The 15,993-nt window shown below is 39.0% G+C and overlaps 1 pseudogene; it reads right to left on the minus strand.

The window, feature by feature from the left end:
- Window positions 1–650: 650 nt before the first annotated feature.
- The window catches only part of LOC102000901, an 18,668-nt pseudogene continuing 3,325 nt past the window's right edge, over window positions 651–15,993 (minus strand).

Genomic DNA, 15,993 nt, shown 5'->3' on the forward strand with positions numbered 1-15,993 from the left:
TTGATTCTTGCTATTCTTGTTGTTTGGCAATAATGATGGCCAGACTGTCAGATGTGGCGGTGAATTACGTGGGAAAGTGTCTCTGCTGCATTGCAGACCTGCACACAAATGCATTTCATTTCCTTAATGACATTCACAGAGACAGTTTCAGCTCCGTCCTCCCTCCATCTTCGGAGGGATTCATCAATCCTCTTGACATTGTTTCTTTCAAGTTACATCCATGGCATAAGGAAGCATCTCCAACTAGGATTTCCCGCATTCTGAACAACTAAATATTTATGGTTAATGTGTTACGAGGTTCTTCTTTCTTGTTAGATAAAACCATGTGTATACTATTCTTCTTTAGTTACTGTCCAGAGGAAGCAATGACTTTTGCGAAGTGTTCTTGCTTTGAGATAAGATTATTATTATTTTGTTGAGATGACCTGTCAAAGAGAAATTATCACATGTCCTTTTTTGGGTGCAGTGAACTTCATGATGGCATTCAAGAGAGTAGGGCCCACAAGACCTTCCTGTTATTCTGGGGGTCTGGGATGGAAACTGTGAGGGAGATGCTCAGTGTCAGGGGTTAAGACAGGGACTGCTCAGCAGCTGAGGGCCTCTCTCTTGCTTTGTGTCCTTGTTGGGATGGGTGGTTTAGGGTGGGATTCTTACTCCTTGGAGGCCATGTAGGCCATAAGGTCCACCACTCTGTTGCTGTAGCTGAATTCATTGATGTACCAGGAAATGAACTTTACAAAGTTGTCATTGAGAACAATGCCAGCCCCAGCATCGAAGGTGGAAGAGTGGGAGTCACTGTTAAAGTCACAGGAGACGACCTGGTCCTCAGTGTAGCCCAGGATACCCTTTAGTGGGCCCTCAGATGCCTGCTTCACCACTTTCTTGATGTCTTCATACTTGGCAGCTTTCTCCAGGTGGCATGTCAGATCCACGACAGACACATTGTTGGTAGGAACACCAGTGGATGCAGGGATGATGTTCTGGGGAGCCCCACAGCCATCTCACCACAGCTTCCCAGAGGGGCCATTCACAGTCTTCTGGGTGGCTGCGATGACATGGACTGTGGTCATGAGTCCTTCCATGATGCCAAAGTTGTCATGGATGACCTTGGCCAAGGAGGATAAGCAGTTGGCGGTACAGGAAGCATTGCTGACAGTCTTGAGAGAATTGTCATACTTGTCATGGTTCACACACATCATGAACATGGGGGCATCTGCAGAAGGTACAAAGATGATGATCCTTTCGGCTCCACCCCTTTTGTTACCTTGAGAAGGTTAAAAAACCAAGAAAAACATTTATCATCTCAAAAAGTGCAAGTTAAGCAAACTTCCACAGCAAACCTTAATGCTGTTAAGTCTGGATGGAAGTTTGTCACCTGAGCCTGTTTCTTTCTAAAAGAACCAAGAACAGCTAGAGGAGTTTTTTTTTTTTTTTAAAAAGTGTGTGCCTACTTCCTTCCTGACCCACATGATAGATATATCTGAGATCTGAAAAATGTCAGACACCTGCCATTTAAAAGTCACATCTAAATATACTTGGTACCCCATAAGTAATCTTTTATTTTTAATTGTAATATTATTTATGAGTTTTCACTCACCAGGGATTTTATGTCAGTCTAAAAGTGATGGCACGAAGCCCAATACATTAGGAGAAAGACATGTGCTGATGAAATATGATCCTGCATGTCATCATTCCGCTGATGTACATTAGAGAAGGGACATGAGGATGAAATTGAGGGATGAGGCTTTGTGCTGCACATTCTCGAATGATTCCTGTGAACACTGAAAAACTAAGAATAGATTTTTATTCATGTGAAACAGAAAATAATCAGAAAAACTCTGCCCATTGTGTGTGGGGGAACTGTTCACAAGGAATACACTAACAACACACATTCAAGTTAAAGCATTGAAATAAAGTAAAGCATAGAAAAATAATTCCTGCAAGCTGCCTTTGAATAAAACTGAACTGAAGATTATCCTCAACCCAAGGGATCTCTAACCACTTAGATCAAACAGGCTGCTGATTGCAGGCTGCACATGAAAAATTGGTCTCTTGGGGTTCATCATGGTCACTGTGGGATGTTACATTTATTTGGGAGTTTTTACGTATATATCTCTGATAGTATCCAGTAGATTTCTTACATGTCTATATACTCATAAATACCTGGCATTTAACTTTCAATAATGACATTATTCAACCTGAGATGACAACCCTCTCCTTGTGGCATGTAATTTCCTTTTCAGTTTCCTTTCCTCTTCATCTTGTGAATGATTCTTCAAGGCAAACAACCGAGGAAACATTCATTCTCATCAATCATCAGCTATGGTTCTTTATTTCTGACAAAAATCTTCAAAGTGCATGTCTAGTATTCAGATACCTGCTAGTGCCTTCTTGGGCAGTAGAGTTATTGAGCAGTAGTGTCCTGTAGGCACACATGGCAGTGGTGGAATACTAAGAAGAAGGTATTGTGTCACTTATGACAGGAGTTGGGGTAGTTGTCAATTCCTAAATACGAATGCTGGGAACCAAACTCAAGTTCTCAGGAAGTTCAGAATGTGATACACCTGCTGAAGCATCTTTACAATATTCTGTAATATTTTTCTTTTTTGGTTTATTTTTTATTAAAGTCTATGTGTCTATAAGTCTGTGTGCATATCTGCATGTGTGTGTCCTGGAGTTCAAAACAGGGTATCAGATTCCCTGGAGCTGAAGTCAGAGGTGTTTGCAAGCTTTCATAACAAAGGCGCTGAGATCCTGCGCAGGTCCGCAAGGTTGAGCAGCAAGTGCTCTTAACCACTGAGCTGTCTCTTCAGCCTCCATGTCCTGACTTGGTTATGATGTAATCAGATAGGGTTATACGCCTTAGTGTTCCTGTAGGAACTCTGTGAAAACTCAGTTTCCTTGCACATCAAGTGAAAATCAGAAGGTGTATGGACAAATCGTGCCTGTTAAAGGTAACACTGGATTGTCCTGAGTTTTCTAGCAGAGGTGGCACAAAGCATGATTCATATGCAAACTAAAATCAGAAGCACAATATAAAAGCATATTTATGTATTTGAGCATATGTATATATGTGCATTATGTAAGTAACGTCAATTGATGAAAAGGCTGTGAATTTGAGAGAGAAAAAATGGGACTATGGGGTGGTTTAGAGGGAGGGAATAATTGATGCCATTATTATAATTTCAAAACATAAAAGAAAGAACTAAACAATGCAGCAACAAAAACACCAAATAAAACTAGATGGAAAACACCACAGAGGTGCTTCTATTAGTATTGCAGGGACTGAAACTGATTCTTGCAGAAAGTCAAATTTCTCAAGAAAAGCTTTACCCTGAGGAGACCCCCTTCATTTCAGTGGCTTAGCATGGAAATATCCCCAAGGCTGTTCACCAAGCAGACTTTAATGGCATCCTATCAATGGGCTACAAATATTGAGTCTAACTTCAAAGGGAGCTAAAATGACTAACACTACCTGAACCTAAAACTTGATTCCATTTACTAGCTGATTCTACAATGTGGCCAATTGAAAATTGGATTTTCACTATTATTAATTTTTAAACACTGAAGAAGAATAAGATAATAACTTTTTCATGTATATTTGAGGACTTTAGCATTGACATGTCAAGAACAAGTAGAGCTTAATTTCAAAATTAATGAGTGAAGCTATTTTAAAATGAAGGTTTTTAAATTGAGTTGTGAACCCAGCTGTTTGAAGGAAGTAAGGTTTATCTCAGCTTGATGAAAATGGGCAACATACAGAATACAGAATAAGAATAGAAGTCTTCTGCCCATATACACCAATAATTGAGACTGTTTGAGACTGTACGAGTTATTTAATAAGGGAAGAACATTTTTTTTAAAAAATTTTAAGGCGTATGGAGCCTAAGTCACTGCTTGTAAGCCTTAATGAAAGAAACATAGGATGTAATGGAATCAGCATCGTTTTAAGAAACTGGTCAAGTGTTAGTGGCCAGATTTGTTTCCATTATGTAATGAGGTGAACTCTGAGTGGGTTTTTCCATCTCACTTTCAGCACTAGCATGCTGTATTACCTGTGTCTCTGCTGGTGTAAGGGAGTCATGTCATGCCTATTTGATGTATGCTCAACAGTGTTGAGAGCTGGCCTGAATTTTTTTACATTTTATTCGCATAATGTTTTGATTTCAGTGTGATCACATAAAACTAGAACACCGTCAGCAGAAGTTAAAAAACAATGTTTGGAAGCAGAGGTTGTAACCCAGTTCCATGTCAAATTGGCCAAAGCTCCTCCAGTATTTACAAAACACGCTAGACAAGATGCTACATAAAAGTATAACAGCTGAAGATTTGCTTTTCCTTTATTCTCAAAGACAACTGGAAAAAGAACCATTGAAATTACTTGACAGTGGGAGTATAGAATTCACTGAATTGTGATCAGTTCCAATTTATTGTGCACAATCCCTCCTGAACCTGGCTTCCTGATGCTATCAAACTTGAGAGAAAAGGTCTTTGGCCCTTTTATTGTGCATTTATGGCTACTGTTTTAAGAGATTGTTTTCAAAAGTTATTGGTCAATTTGGACTGCAGGGGGAAAGCAGCATAGGGCTGGTGAGGTGGCTCAGCAGGTAAAGGAACTTTTTTCCAAAGCTGATGAAAAGTTTAATTCCTCAGACCTGTGTGGTGGGAGGAAGGAAACAACTCCTTCCAAGTTGGACAATGATCATGTGCATTACATTTGTGCATGTTCCAAATAAATAAATGAACTTAAATTAAAAGTATTTAAAAGAGAGCATTAATTATGATTTGACCAACATCTTCTCTGTGACATATCACAGAAATGAGAAATTTGCATCATGTAAACAAAATCTCAGAAGAGGAGATGTGCTGTGTTGACTTGAATTGACACATGAAAACAGTTTATATATATATATATATATATATATATATATATATATATATATGAACTACCACATTTGCTAGTAATATATCTAAACTTAAAATGTTATGTGTGTAATTATTAGAAATAAATTATACATATATATATAATTAGAATATAAATTGTGTTTTATTAAAGAGTCGATAACCAGAAAAGAACTGGTTTGTATGATATAATAATGGATAATCTGGTCATGTCCTGGATGTGAGCATTTATTTGATAATGGTTTCAGCTCCCAGGTACTGGAGTGCGACCTGCTTGCATTCAATCTCTTATTTCAGTTCCCAACTCTATAATCTCCATCAAGTGCGCAGTGATTAGATTGCATTATTGAGTAGCTACATGGATTAAGTAGATGGATTTATTTAAGTACTCATCATTAGTGACTATTTTTGTCACATTGCATTCTGTGATGTTGAAAGTAGAAATGGCCTACATTGGCAACATGTACCAATCTTCCATCTCTGGATGACAGTGTTTGAAATCAGGTTGTGCTTTGGCGATATTGATAGTCAGATAATTCATGTCTAATTCAAGATTTTGAAGATCATTCCTTGATTTGGTGGTTTTGCTTGTTTGTTTTTGATATGGAATCTTGTTATGTAGCTCATACTGGTCTAGACTTCACTGTGCAGTCCAAACTAAACATAGGACCCTCCTGATCAGCTTTCTGAGTGCTGGGGTCATGCATATGTATCTTCGTGACCACTCTGTCTTTATAAGTTGTTCTGTCTATAAAATTAATATCTCTTAGTGAAAATTCAAGCAAGATAGCCCAAGACAGATTTTGTGGGAAATTGAATATACTCGCACATACACATGAAATTATTATAATGATCTGGAGGTTGCTTTATCAATACTTGCTCTACTGAACCATTCATTTTGCACAGCGAATCAGCTGTTCTGCTGCCACTGCCAATGCAACCTAAAACCTCATAGCTCACTCATAGCCCTAGTTCAGGACCTGGGCGGTAGCTTGGTTAGTCAGCCTTCCAGCTTTCTCTCATTGTCATCAGCAGGGCAAGTTCTCCAGTACTGCCCCAGCCGGCTCATCCACTGCATCCTTGAACCAGACCAATGACCCACTGCAATGAACACTTACAAGTAAAGATGTACAGACTATAGGGTGTACTGTGTGACTCTCTGTGTCACACTGAACTTCCACACCCACCAAGACTTTTTTTGTTTGTTTTTAGTTTAGTTTTTGTTTTTTCTTTCAAATTTATTCTAATTTGTGAGGGAGGTTGCAAGGGTAGAGGACGAATATGAAGGAACGAGATGGATGAGGGTCAGGATGCATAATGTAAGACCCACAAAGAATCAGTAATAAACAATAAACGAATAAGGAACATTTTTTAATTGAAATACAATTCTATCATTTTTCCATCCTGTGTTTTCCCATTCCAGCCCCTCTCAGCCACTGTCCCTCAAACTCTATCATGTTCTCATACTCTTAAGTTGATAACCTTTTCCTTTGATTATTATTGTTACATACATCTGAATGCATATCTACAAACACACACACACACATGTTCAACCTACAGAGTCTATTTTTTTTTGTATACATTTTTATGGCTTCAAGATTGACCACTCTGAGCTGGACAGTCAATAAAGGGGCTCATTCCTGGGAAAGACTAATTCTTCTTCTCCCACCAGTGTCATCTGATGCCAGTAGTTCTTTGCTTAGTATTGGGACCCCATGAAACTTCCCTCTTCCATGTCAACATGTCCACAGATGTCACCAATGTTCTGCTATGATTCATGTAGCCCATTCTAAGAGAGACAGCTTCACAGCAGACTTCCTGGGATTCCGGCTGTTAGAAATTTCTCACTCCCTCTTCTGTGATGTTCCGTGACAATGCCACACAAACATGAGTTCTTAGATATGTCAATAAACTTTTAACAATTTCCTTAAAGTGGATTGTTTAATGCAAATGGTATGGAAAAAATATATTTTGATATACATTTCTAAATTTTTTAAAAAATTCTATAATTTTTTTATTCACACTAATGAAGTGTAAGTACATGTTTCCCAATATTTTCATAAGTGCTGTTATCTTAAATTGTTATTGGTAAGATATGTTATAGTTCCATACTGTAACTCACGTTCATTTGACCTTTAGTGGTATAGGAGGTCCTTCTGTCTTTGTGTTGCTTTCATTGGTTAATAAAGAAATTGCTCTGGCCTGTTGATAGGGCAGAGCTTAGGTAGGTGGGGAAGATGGAACTGAATTCTGGGAGGAAGAAAGCAGAGTAGGAGAAAGATCACAGAGCTGCCAGAGACAGAGGCTGGGAATTTTGTCTGGTAAGCCACTGCAATGTGGCAATACACAGATTGCTAGATTGTAAGGGTTAGCCAATAAGATGCTAGAGCTAATGGGCCAAGCAATGATTTAATTAATACAGTGTCTTTGAGGCTATTTCGGGGCTAAGCTAGCCAGGCAGTTGGGACAAACAAGCAGCCACCTCCTGCAACACTTTAGTGAAGCTAAGCAGCTTTGCAAATTTGAATTGACCAAGTACTTTCATGGCTCAGGGATTTGCCTAGGTTTCTATGTAAGTCTATAATTCACATAGCATTAATATAGTGGTTTTTTTGATATTTTCTTGTTTGTTTTTTTTATTCTTTTACTCCAACTGAAATATTTGTATTCTCCTGTTGTGAGTTGCTTAAATATTTCACATTTTTATTATTTATTTAGATCTTGTATGTTAAAAGTGATAAGTTTTCATTTCTTTCAACTAGGCCTTGAACTTGCTCTATGACTAAGGTTGGCTTTGAACTCCTGATCCTCCTGCATCAGCCTCTTGGGTGCTGAAATTAGAGTTGGGTCCTGCCATGACTAAATCTCAACTCTGTTTTTAAAAAGCATGCCAAAGCTTTAAGTATTTAAAAATTTAAAAACAATGTTCTCTCAACAATGAAGTTGGATATTAAATATATATTTTGTGGCTGTAACTTGTTTACAGCCAGGAAGGAATGCAGTTAAAGTTTGCTGTGACAAAGTGGACAACAGCAGCACTAGAACCCTTACCAGCTGTGCTGAGGCATTGACACTATACTTTTCTGACTGTGTGCTGTATGTAAGCATGGTAGTAGAAAGTAGGAAGTGAATTTGGGTCTTACTTTGCATGAAAATCCTCATACAGAATAATAATTTATTATGTTTTGATTGTAATTGAACAATGCTCAGAGTCTATCTTAGTCCTCATTTTTGCATTGCTATCCCAAGTACTTGAAGCTAGGTATGTTGGAAAGAAAGAAGGCATTCTATTTTCATTTCCTGTCCACAAAATAAAAAAAAAACAAAACAATCTGCCGTATTGCTCCCTGTTGGGATGATGCTTTCCTCTTTTGACTTTTTAGAGGGCCCACCACCCAGCTCACAAATAAATCACACACAGCAACTTATTCTTAGCAATGAACACCTGGCCTTAGCTTGACTTGTTTCTTGCCTGCTCTTCTTAATCTAAATTAAAGCCTGACTACTTTTTGCCTGTGGGCTTTTTCCTTTTCTTATTTCTGTATATCTTACTTTCACTCATACTCTATGACTGGCTGGGTGGCTGACCCCTGAACTCTTTCTCCCCCTGTTCTCTCGTTGCTCCCATTTCTCCGTCTATTTATACTCTCTGTCTGCCAGTCCCCCATCCTTGCTCCTGCCTTACTATTGGCCATTCAGCTCTTTATTAGACCATCAAGTGTTTTACATAGACAAAAAAAATCACAGCGTCATAGAGTTAAACAAAAGTCACACAGCTTAAAATAATATTCCCGAACCCTTCCAAATTACATGTAATATAAAACATTTTATTGTCATTAATAGTACCCTGTGTCCAACATTTGCTCCCAATTGGCAAACGGGAATGAGGATTTCTGCTGGGACATGATCAACCAGTACAACTGGTCAAAGAGCTGAGAATAACAAACTCTGAGTGGTAAGCTGTGTGTGGGTCATTAATATTAACTGCCCATTATCCAAGACTCAGGGAACTTTATGGCAGGTTGGGTAGAAAGATATGAAATACTGACTTCTGGACATGACATGACTGTTGCACATAACTTTCATCAGCTGGGGTTATCTGGATAAGGAAGGTCAAGCCAATTAAAACTTTAGCATGGGTGAGAAATGAATCCTAGACTTTACTCCATCATAGGAGCTATTGGTAGTTGATGGATGCTATGGGAAGGAGAGTTACTCTTTTGGGGGAAACTAAGACTTTGGCTTTTATCAATAGCACTGGGTACTTGCAGATGAAAACTGGTACAGCAAATGCCTTAGTAGAATAAAAGCATTTTTTTCAGACTCCCTGAGCTCTTGAGCTACCCTTTCTTAAGGAGCTACTTGAGGGCATTTTTTTTTTTTAGAAAAATGAGGGAACAAACCAAGAAAGAAGATGCAGAAAACAGGATTCGGAGATTAGAGGGACATCACACAAACTTGATTATGGGAGCTCCATCCCAGAAGTCAGGGAAAGGTGGAAGGAGTGAATTGAGTCTACAAAGTAGAGCTCTGATAGCGTCAAAGGAAATGTAGCATGTGTGTGTGTGTGTGTGTGTGTGTGTGTGTGTGTGTGTGTGTACCACTCCTCCCTACATCATATAAATAACAATGATTATGGAAAGAAGCAGAGGCATCAAACCGGCTGGTGGTAAAGGGAAGTCTGCTTACCAGGTCTAGCAAACAATTAGTTCATATTATGAAATGAGAAGGAAGATACTTCTTCTGGAGGAAGAGAAGGGAAAGAAAATACAAGTGGAGAAAATAGAAGCATGGATTTAGAAATGTCCACTAAACTGGAAGAAAGAAAAAGATTTCAATGGAAGTGATTCCAAAAATATTGTATCTAAGGGGAGAACATGAAGATCAAAATGGAAATCGAGTCACTTACAGCATTAGCATTCCTCAGCAATTTAGTTATCACTGATCTTTATCTTTCAGAATCAGTCAAGCGATAAACAATGGGAGCCTGGACTAAGATTACTGAACAGTGGGCAATGGCAAGCCCTGCGATGATTGAAATCATATGTGGAGCTGAAAGAACTAAGCAGTGGGCGGGGACTGTTGCCTAGAGCAAGGCAGCTGCCTGTCCTGTGGTTTAATAAAGCGAGATCATTATGCATAGGCCCAAGGTATGATCCAAAAAATTATTTTTGTAGTTGTTGCAGAGATGTTTGGAAGTAAAAAAAAAAAATAGTAATAAAATTATAACTAGAGAGAGATGAGGAGGTGTGGAGTCATTTGAGTGAGAGAGAGAATTTTATTTATCATGTAGGAGCTCGACAGATAAGAAAGAGTGGTATAAGTGTGCTAATTAAGTATTTGGAGTTGGGCCCTAAGAAAACAAAATGCAAGCAGTTAGATTTTGCCTCTAGGGGCTAAGAGGCAAAGGGAGGGAGGCATAGAAAATAGTATTGCTGGTTTTCTCCATGAGCCCTTATGTTGTTTTTACTTCTTAAACTGCGCCTATTGGTTACCTTGAATAAAAACAACAATGAAATAAAAACTAAATTGTATGCATGAAACTGTAATAAAATGAGAGCATTTATTAGAAAGATACTGAAAAGTCATAACAAAACGTGCCCAGAAAACTAGGAATATTTTAAAGAAACAAAATCCATAAAACACAACTGGAAGATTCAACTTAAGCAGAGTATTTGGAGATAAAACCCTCTAAAACTAATTTGAGAAGACATTATTTTTTGAGAAAATAATGTCATTGAAAATAAAATGAGGCTCAAAATAGTACAAGGCTGGAGACCAGGAAGGAAGCAGATAGGCAGGGATGGCCCCACCCTGCTTTCACAGGGAAGTCTATAAAACCTTTTGTGATAACTTGAGAACCAATATTGAAAACTAATTAAAACATGAAAGCACCTAAGAATTAGTGGCACTGACAGAAGATCATCGATAAAAAGGAGATAATCTAGTAGGGGAAGTGTTTTGTAGGTTTTTTTTTTTTATTGAAGATAGGATTAAAGAGATTCACATGCTTAATTGTCTGTAGAAGCAATTAGATAAAAGAAAAGAATTAGATAGCGGGGCGGGGGGGGGGTGGATTCATACCAAAGATGGCAAGAACTTGGCAAGAGAGCAACCAACCTCTCCTTCTGCGGCCACATGGAGATTACCTTCAACACTTTCTCTCTGCTCCGGGACAGCAACTAAAATTCTTGTGACATATAAACTTGTGACATGCTGTAGGTAGTTTCAAATGGGATTAGTTTGTTAACAAATCACTCTAGCTCCTTTTGACTTTACCCAGAAATTAGACAAAACTTTATAAGGAATTAAAGCAAAGAAGATTGTATTCTATTCTCTTGCACACAGGAAAAAATGATGCCTCCTAAAGGAAGCCAGAAGAGCGCAGAGACCTGGACGTACAGGTGGCACAGTCAGAAGCATTGTCCAGTAACCATAGTTCACCCAAGTTTTCAACTGTGATTAATGGTTTAGTTCAAGTCAAACTTGAGACACAGAGAAAGACATTAGCACCTCATTAAACAGAATAAACAAATTGAGGTTAAATGTTAAGTGGTGTGCTGAAGATCAGAAATCAAGTTAATAGGAAATCTGAACCCAGATGTTAAGTGCCTGGTGTTCCAGTCAAGGGCCCTCCCACTGAATAATAACTTTCGCATCAGTGCACACTCAATTAATTCGTCACCTTAAGCCCGGGGTTTAGACTTTAGGAGCCATTTGTCAGCATTGTGCATGTCTACATTTTGGTATGGTTATATTTAAGTACATCTTGTTCTTTAACAGGCACACTTTTTTTTTTTTTTTTTAGATACTAAATACTATAGAATTAGAAGATATGGCAAAGGAAAAGGGCCTCTGCCAGGGACCCTACATCCCAATTTCCCTGGAGAAGTCCTGACATGCGCTTATTCCCTGGTCCTAGAATCATGTTACCTTCTCAATAGTATTTTATATTGGAAAATAATTACCTCCATGTCCCTTGCATGTCTACACATACTATGCCTGAGGTGATAGATATCCTCCGCCCTCTCTTTTTCTCCCCTGAAGGCGGATCGGATTAATACAGACAAATTGGTATAAGCTTATACAACTTTAATGTAAATAGCACACTCACGCAACCGGAGTTCCCGCGATGCCCAGAAACAGGAAACAGGAAGGGGGCCCCAGCGTCTGTGCCCCCCAGTTTATAAACATTTGCCCGAGGCCGTCCCGCCCCCAAAAGGCGGGCTCTCTCTACACTCCCCTCTCCTTTCCCCTTCACCCATCGGTTTTTAGACAGTGTCTTGCTGTGTAGCTCAGGCTGTTCTTGAACTTACTACCTTACTGCCTCATGCTATGATTACAAGCATACACCATGATGCCTGGCTCCTGAACTATCCTGAGATGCTTTTGTAACAAACAGCCTTGAAAAATAGAGACGATTTTTAGCTCTAGAGCAAAAGGTAGGCATGTTCTTGTCATTCTGGAAACATTGGATTCTATAAATAGAAAGTTTTTCTCTTGTAGTACAGCCAATTCTGACATAGTTAGTGTATGTGCAGGCATCTATCTGCACTTGCCGGTGGGAAATGGTGGGAGGCAGGTTTAGCTGACACAAAAACTGCCTGCGGCTCGGTGAGTCACACTTTCACGCTGAGCCAGGGGTCCTGGGTCTTTGCCTATGTTCGGGAATCTGTAAAGCAAACTTCTGTTCTGGCAAACTAGGTAACAACAGAACCTTAAGAGTTCTTAACACCTTTAGAGGAAGCCTAGACATTCTGTTAATGTTTAAAATGAAGAACACCTGACTTTGGGCTGAAACCCTGGTGGGGCTATGTTTCCCACATGCCTTTGCATGAGCACGCTGGTAGAGACTGCATTTCCCATATGCCTTTTAATACACATGACAGTCACTTTCTAGCCGAGGAGCCAGGTACCACTTGGAGACCATGATCATAAAGACAATGAATACACATTACCCTTGTGCCTTCTTCTAAGGGAGAGCTGACCTAATGGTGGCATTCTGACCCACACATTTTAGCCTTAGAGTTGAAGTCTAATAAGAATGACAAAACTTCTCTGTTAGCTACATTTCTCTACACTGTGGGGATGGGGGAGTAGAGGGATAGAAGCTTCTATTTAAACATATGTGATTTTGGCTGCTCTAATGGAAGCTTGATTGTACACTAGGAGATGAAGATATAATCTTGGGTGTTTCTGCTACACTTATTTTTAATAGATGAAGAAATGGAGACCCAGGATCAATAAAGGACGGGCAGATAACTGCAGAGTGAGCAAAACGAGAGTTAAAATTCCTAATTAAATGACCTCTCCAAGTCCCGTTTTTCATACCGCCATGTCCAGGATACCCAATAATATTGAATAACTAAGCAGAGAGGCCCAGAGGAGCAAGAGTGCAGGAAGTCTTTACAGTGAGAGAGATTGCAAACGTAACAACTGGTATCAATTATCCCTTCCCAGATGCAGAGAATGAAGATAGAGACATAATTTGAGCTTCATGAACTGACAATCAAGGTAAGACTGAGAAATTGCCGGGGTAAAAAGTACTCAGCGGAGGATGAATGATTTACACAACACTGACGTGGTTGGCAGCTTCTTTCAATTTCCATTGTTATGTCCCAGAAGCCCCATTCACTGCCTTTTTGGAATGGCTTCATTAAGCAAGTGAAATTTGAAGAGGGATCTGAGAGAGTTGAAATAGCGTTCATGGCTAATGGGCGAGGGAAAACTGGCGAAGAACCGACTTCATAAATCATGCAGTATCTTGTTTAAGACATTTCCTAAAATGCCTGTGGGTGTGGTGAAGATATAAAGATTTTTAAGGCAGTGTTTGTGGATGTAAAGAATGTATCATTTTTTGTGGAGCTGCAAGACCAACGTTAGAAACATTGATACAACTTTATACCTAGGAAGGAGGTAGATAAATTCACAGGGAGCACCCAACTTGAAAGGTGCTGGGGTGCTTTGAGTAATAGGATCGCAGGAACCCAAATATCTTTAGATAATGGCCAAATGATTCTTCTTTTCAGTGGGAGTTATTAACGATCATGTTTTTATTGTTACTGTTGTTTTAATGCCTTGGGGAGATTATTCAGGCTCTCCTTGAAGTCTTGTGGTTTTGTAGATTAGGGTGGGAATATTTGGGGGATATAAAACTACCTAAAGATAAAATGGGAACTCTGAGAGGGTGGTGGCTTTTGGTAGGTATTGAGAATCCTTAGGTGTCAGATATAAAACTGAGATGGGCAAGGTTGTGTTTGGCAGGGATTCATCAGGTGTTTTCTCCTGGACCAAAGGAGGAGGGAGCCAACGCTCTTAGATGAGGCATGAATCAGTGTGGCCCAAAGAAATCCCTGGGTGACACTCAGAAACTTTCTCTATCTCTGCTACTAAGCCTTTATTTATTTTTGTTGTTTAAAAGATTTAATTGTGACAAAAATGCTCCTTGCCTGTTTAGCACTGTGATGTTCGTTGTGCTGTGAGAGAAGCTTCCCGTACTTTCATAGCCTGTGAAATGACTCTGTACCCATTAAACAGCAATTCCACTTGTTTTCTCTCCATAGCCTGGACAGCTCTCTAGGAACTTACTGGTTTTACCAACCTGACTCTTCTAGATATGTCTTGTAAATGGAAATTCACAGTATATGCCTTTTAAAACTATATTTTATTTTTGAGAATATAATTTAATTACAATATCTCTTGTCCCCTTCTTTCTTCCAAACCTTCCTATATAGGATATTAGTCTCCTTATTTACCAAGAAAGAATATAAGAGCTGCTAACTCATGCTGCCATGTATAAACACATGGCTTTCTTACTTCACTCTCTCCTTCAAATTCATGACCTCTCTTATAACATATATGTATATATTTGCATATAATTTACATATGTAAAGGTTCAGTTTATATAGTGCTATCTGTATAGACGTTTTCAGGGCTGACCATTTGCTATTGGACAAACAATTGCTGTGCTCTTCACACAATTCTTCCGTTCCCAGCTTTTCCCAGTTGCCTAGAGTTATTTGTCTAGAGTTGAGGCCTTGTGGACTTTTCCTTGTGCAGTTCAGCATGTTCATTTATGTTATTCTTGTTCAGCTAATGTTTTGATATTTGTGTTGGTGAGAAATTTGGGGTACAGCTCCTGATATTGATAGGAGACACAATCTCACATCAAACACTTACAATCTTTCTACCTTCTCCTCCTTCCCTTCCACAACGTTCTCTGAGTCTTGGGTGAATGAATGTTTTGTAGACATATCCACTGGGATTGGGATCCACAACTATGCATTCTGGCTGGTTTGGTTTTCTGTAGGGGCCTCTGTCTGTTGCAAAGAGAAGTTTCCTCAATGAGAGTAAAGATCACATATATCCTTAAAATTTAATTATGATAAGGAATATATCGGAATTTGTTTTTAAAACCTTATTAATATTCCACTGAACTTGTCTTGGTTTCTTTTCCCATTGCTATAACCAAATACCTGAGAAGGAGCAATGTAGGGAAGGAAGGGTTTATTTTTAATTATAGTTTAAGATGATGTTGGCTATCATAGTCAGGGAGGGCATAACTGTAGTGGGGAAAGAGTCTGGTCGCATTGCAGCAAATGAACCGGAAGTGGATCCAAGCAACAAGGCCCACCCTAGAGACTCACTTCCTCAAGAGACCTTCCTAAAGTTCCCACACTTCCAGACAAAGAGTGGAACCAGTTGGTGACCAAATAGTCAACTATATGAGTCTATGGAGGACATTTTACATTCAAACCTCAAAAGTATGTTCATACATTTTGTTTATCTATTTTTCTCCTGATGGACACATAATTTGCTTTCACCTGTCAGCTATTTTAAATAATGTTGCCATACACCTAGAGGTGAGATGGCTTTATCCTGTCGTGATTATGTTCTTAATTAATAAAAAAACTGCTTTCATTTTTATATTATATCTGTGTACCATTTTCACACCCACCTAATCATGTATGAGGAGTCATTCTCTTCATTGCCTTGCCAAACTTGCTATTTTCTGCTTCTTGGTTTCTTGTTCTTGTTCTTCTTGTTCTTGTTCTTCTTGTTCTTGTTCTTCTTGTTCTTGTTCTTGTTCTT

This window comes from Microtus ochrogaster, chromosome 18 (assembly GCF_000317375.1).
Source record: "Microtus ochrogaster isolate Prairie Vole_2 chromosome 18, MicOch1.0, whole genome shotgun sequence".
Taxonomy (NCBI): domain Eukaryota; kingdom Metazoa; phylum Chordata; class Mammalia; order Rodentia; family Cricetidae; genus Microtus; species Microtus ochrogaster.